This window comes from Eurytemora carolleeae, unplaced genomic scaffold (assembly GCF_000591075.1).
Source record: "Eurytemora carolleeae unplaced genomic scaffold, Eaff_2.0 scaffold127, whole genome shotgun sequence".
Classification (NCBI taxonomy): domain Eukaryota; kingdom Metazoa; phylum Arthropoda; class Copepoda; order Calanoida; family Temoridae; genus Eurytemora; species Eurytemora carolleeae.
In genome coordinates this window covers 74559-80629 of record NW_019396050.1, presented here as the reverse complement: position 1 = coordinate 80629, position 6071 = coordinate 74559, and positions in this window count along the sequence as shown.

Below are 6071 nucleotides of genomic sequence, written 5' to 3'. Positions count from 1 at the left end.
ACACTTACTTAATTACAACATGGAATTTTCTTGTATATTCTTCTTCTCAGATACTTTGTTAAAGACAAAACATATTTCAACGCATTAAATTATTTCGATAATATATATAAAAGACAAAATGCAATGAGAAAAAACGCACAGAATTTATTGCACTATGGAGGATGGCTAAAAAATACGATTGCGTTATAAACGAAAATTGGAATATACAGGGGTCTTTCTGCTGAAAGGGCAATTTCTATTTGTTCTTTCTTTCTGTCTCTCAACAATTTTTTTCATTCCTTTCACTCATTTAGCCCTTCATTCATCAAAAATTCTTTTATTCATTATTTCTTTCAATATTACATTCATATTTTCATCTTTAAATCCTTTTCCAAAAAATCTCAACTACTTATCCCAATTAAATTTTATCTCGTAAAGGAATTCATTTTTGAATCGTTAAATTAAGAGTTTATTGAAAACTTTAATGTTTTCTAGACTCAGAAACTAACTGCTGCTAAATTCGGGAACATGATACTCACACATGCTACACAAGTCAGTATAAACATAAATAAATAGTTTTTAAGCTCAGCTGTCGGGAATTAATAATTATATAATCCCTATATTTTTGCAATCTGATGTCAAACCCTTAAATATTTCAAACTTTGATCTAGGAAAACATAAACTTAAGTCCTTAACATCAGGTTGCAAAGCTTTAATTATCTAGCTTGTCGAGGAAAATTGGATCTTTTGTCATACTTTAACTATCTTTAGAGTAGTTATCTTAATGAATTAGAATTCTTAAACTTAGATAATTTTTAAAAAATGGGAAATATTTTTAAGAATATTATTCGTTATATTATTATATATTATGCTACTATTTTTAATTATTATATTAATTTCCAAGATTTAATTATTTGAAATGATTTTAGGGATCCTGGAATAGAGGTGGACGAGGATCCAGACATATGAAGACTCAGGACAGTTTCAGGATGGATTTCTAGCTCACTTGCATTTTATTAAAATATTCATATTTTTCCAGATTAAACATGTTTCTCTCCAAGATGTTGAACGCTGTTGACCATCCCTATATTACAGGGAAAGGAGGACGTAAGGCCAACAATGGAGTCGGAAGCATGCAGGTTGGAAATTATTTCAAGCTTTACAAGATTTTTTCTTAAAAACTATCTTCACGTATTTCATTGAGCAAGGAGGAATATTTACAGTGACCGATAGGTTGTTTTTAGTTAAAAGAATCATTTTAAGAATGATTTACAACGTTTTTATTAATTTTTCATGTAAGTATATCTTCAAGGTTGGGTTGGGTTGGGTTGGGTTGGGTTGGGTTGGGAGACTATTTGTCGTAAGATTGAAGGTGATTTTTGATCTAGTTGTAATTTTTGATAATTAATGTTTAGTACGAGAACCGGGAACCCTTTTGTTCTCTAAAGATGCCTCGTTGTTTTTATGACTTTAAACATCAGATTAGTGGACAATGGACACTGGACATAGTAGGAAATTTGAACCTATGAGATTTCAGTTCAATATTGGGTTAAAGTTATCTTTTCCTTTCCATGTACAAATGCTCAGCTAATACCTACTATTCAATACAGGGTTTGACCATCAAGAGCTTGAAGCATCATGTTGCCCTGCAACCCCTCTTCGCCATCATCGGAGCCGGTATGGTCTTCGTCGGAGCTTATGTCTTCAGGTCAGTTAGGATAACATGGACTTTATATCGAGCATTTTTTTAATGTTGATAAAATTTTTAAAGAAAGATTTTTATTGCAATTTACAATTTAATTGTGAACATTTTCTCTTTGTATACATTGTAAAACAAATAAAAAAGTTCGCGGATTTTATCTTTAAAAATTTTTTTCTTTAATTTGATGAAAATCGAATTTTGTTGGAGACTAATTTTTGAAACTTTAATCATCCAAAAACCTTCCCTGCATGGAGGTCATGTGAGGTTCAGCCGTTTTTACGTTTATTGGATACAAAAAAAACAGACAGACAAGCAAAGTATATATATAGATTGCTTTCTAAATTCGTATCTTAAATATTATGGCGTAAATCTTATCGTTTTACTTGAAAAATATCTCATTTACTTTTATCCACTGTTCTGTAGAAATACACGAGTTTCAGTTTCGATTGAACGGATTTGGGATTCGTTAGCATAAAAATCCAACAATTTTTAAGATTTGGTTTATTAAACTCTGTGCTGTGTCAATTTCTAGCATTCTTAAGATTAGCTGAATATTAAATCATCCTCAGAAAATCTTGAAATTAAGTTTTCAATATTTTATTTCCTCCATGATTCCTATTTTTTTTAGCTATATTGAATTTGAAAAATATACAGGTTTGGGATTTTTTTTTCTATTTACAGTCTTTACTGAAAAATCCCTATTGTAAAAATGATTTTAAAAGGTGTTTTTTTTTAACATTGAGAATATTTTTCTCTTCGTTTTTTTTTGTTGTTTAGCAACTAAGCTACTAGTATCATATATATTTAGACTAGAAACTAAGCTACTAATATCATATTTATCTAGACTAGCAACTAAGTTACTAATATCATATATATCTAGACAAGCAACTAAAGTTACTAATATCATATATATTTTGACTAGTAACTAAATTACTAATATCATATATATCTAGACTAGCAACTAAGCTACTTATGTCATATATATTTAGACTAGCAACTAAGTTACTAATATCATATATATCTAGACTAGCAACTAAGTTACTAATATCATATATAGACTAGCCACTAAGTTTCTAATATCATATATATCTAGACTAGCAACTAAGCTACTTATGTCATAAAAGACTAGCAACTAAGCTACTATTATCATATATATCTAGACTAGCAACTAAGTTACTAATATCATATATATCTAGACTACCAACTAAGCTACTAATATTATATATATCTAGACTAGCAACTAAGCTACTAGTATCATATATATCTAGACTTGCAACTAAGCTACTAATATCATATATATCTAGACAAGCAACTAAGCTACTAATATCATATTTATCTAGACTAGCAACTAAGCTACTAATATCATATATATCTAGACTAGCAACTAAGCTACTAATATCATATATATCTAGACTAGCAACTAAGCTACTAATATCATATTTATTGAGACTAGCAACTAAGCTACTAATATCATATATATCTAGACTAGCAACTAAGCTACTAATATCATATTTATCTAGACTAGCAACTAAGCTACTAATATCATATATATCTAGACTAGCAACTAAGCTACTAATATCATATTTATCTAGACTAGCAACTAAGCTACTAATATCATATATATCTAGACTAGCAACTAAGCTACTAATATCATATTTATCTAGACTAGCAACTAAGCTACTAATATCATATATATCTAGACTAGCAACTAAGCTACTAATATCATATTTATCTAGACTAGCAACTAAGCTACTAATATCATATATATCTAGACTAGCAACTAAGCTACTAATATCATATTTATCTAGACTAGCAACTAAGCTACTAATATCATATATATCTAGACTAGCAACTAAGCTACTAATATCATATTTATCTAGACTAGCAACTAAGCTACTAATATCATATATATCTAGACTAGCAACTAAGCTACTAATATCATATTTATCTAGACTAGCAACTAAGCTACTAATATCATATATATCTAGACTAGCAACTAAGCTACTAATATCATATTTATCTAGACTAGCAACTAAGCTACTAATATCATNAACTGTAAAAAATGAATATCTTTCAAGATACTTTCACATGTGTAATGAAGAGGGGCGAAAAATAAGCACTTACTTAGTTAAGGTGTTTATTTTTTGTAGTTATAAATGAGTTAAAACTGAAGGGGTGCGTTAATGGACGTTAATGTTAAGAATAATGTCTAAACTTGTATATTTGTTGCAGACAGTTCCAGATGCTGAATCCTGCCGGAATAGACTACTCCAAGCTGAGTCAGGATAGACCAAGATACGAGGAATAGATCAATATCTATCCATCTAGTCAAATAGCTCTTAATACTAGAGAGCTGTAGAGTGCAATAGTAACTATATTATTTAATCTCAAATTAAGAATATGTTCCGTATGATAATCAAAGTTCGGCATTAACGAAACCAAAGAAGTTAAATACTCAGCCCTATCCACAAGACTGTAGATATTGTTATTCAATAAACGATGAAAAACCATTATGTTTTCTTCTTTCAGATTATAGAAAATGTGATCAGGTGATCGAAGAAAAATAATTTAACATTTTGAATTGAAGATGTTCAGTCGTCCACCATCAAAGGAAATATTCTACTTCATATTCTAAAACAGCTATTTGACGGTTTATATAGAGCTGAAAACTTTTAAATTAATCATCTCCTAAATGGTCTGTAGTGAATGAGTGTCTCACATATTTCCGTCATACTACCTTAAAATCAACTACTAACAAAAAAATAAATGTACGTTAGTGTGCACTTAAATGACTGTTGAGTGTTACGTAGCTTATGGGACCCGCCTTTGAAAGAGAGGGAGGTCTGATTCACAACGATACTCTTTAAGTCAGATCTTTTTCTGAGATANTTTAATTAAGTGGTTTCTCTGTGAAGAAGAACTGTGGATTTATACGACTTGGAGACTAAATTAAATTAAGCGAATTCAATAAGTTTTCTTATCGTTTTTTTTAAAGCACCTTGATCTCTCACATCTGATTGTCACAGTTTACGTAGATTCATTGTGTATTCGAGCACGATCATTTTCTATCTGTTTCACTTGCTCTCAGCCTCACTCGCACTTAGGCCTCACTTGCTCTCGCCACACTTGCTATCAAGTCAATTTGCTATCAGGCCTCACTTGCTATCAAAACGTTTGCTCTCCAGTCTCAACTGCTATCAATGCTCATCTGCTATCAAAAACTAGTTACTATCCAAATACTTTGCTATCAAAATAGTAGTTGTGTTTCTAAATAAGTTGGTATTAAAACCAGTTCTTAGTTCATATTACGAAACCAGTTTATATATGGTTGTTCAAATAATATTAATTTATAAAATGAAAAAGGGAGTACATTAATAATACAATATATTATATTCAATTTAAACGAGTCGACGTCATGCCCACGCAAAGTTTGCCAGAGACTGAAGAATTCCAAATTTTGAGAAATTTTTCCATTTTTTTGCGGATTTTTAGAAAAAAAAAACTGGTTAAAGTAATGATTGAGAGCAAGTCGAAAATTTGATAGCAAATGATGATTGATAGCAAAATTGTTGATTGCAACTGAGGATTGATAGCAATTTTTGGAGAAAATCCAGGAACCAATCAAAACTTTATAACAAACGTGCTATAATGTACAGTTAATTGAACTTTAAAGCACGGCGATTACTTTTTAGCACGTTCATTATGAAATTAACGATGAAGTGAGGAAGAATGATAAAATACACAATAGTTTCACAAAAAATTATACGTAAATGTAATGCTTCATTTAGACATTAAAGTTTAACTGTAATTATAGTTCTTAATCACAAATTTTGAAATGTTTTCCGGATTAGATTTTACTTTATTTATTTTTTTATTTTTAACAAAGACTGCCATGATGAACGACCATGACAATGTCGATCCGGATTTAAGGTTTGAGCCAACTTTGTCCATTTTAAGACTTAGTCCTAGGCAGAATTTACTTTTATTGTAGAAGTTTTCATGAATATTTTAAACACTTTTTGCTAATTTAAGACACCGGCAGCCGTAGTACATATGAATTTCCGAGCCAGGTCAACCTTTCCGGTTCCAGTTTGTACTGTATCGCCCGGACATTGGGTTAATAAAGCAGACACTCAATAGGACTAGCCGGTGCAACAAGGTTGACGCGTTCAGACTTAAGGTTGAATTTACTTTTACAAAAGGGTCATAGGTGCGTGAAGATCAAAGGGGATGGTGGAGTTGGCACATTTGATGTAGGGGGGGGGGGGCCCTGCCTTCATTTTTGGTTCAAATCTTCCAATTTTTTGGGTGCACGCCTAATTAGGGTTCGAAATTCCTATAATAAAATAAAATTGAACTTTAATGACCTCTAATGACCTCTAATGACCTC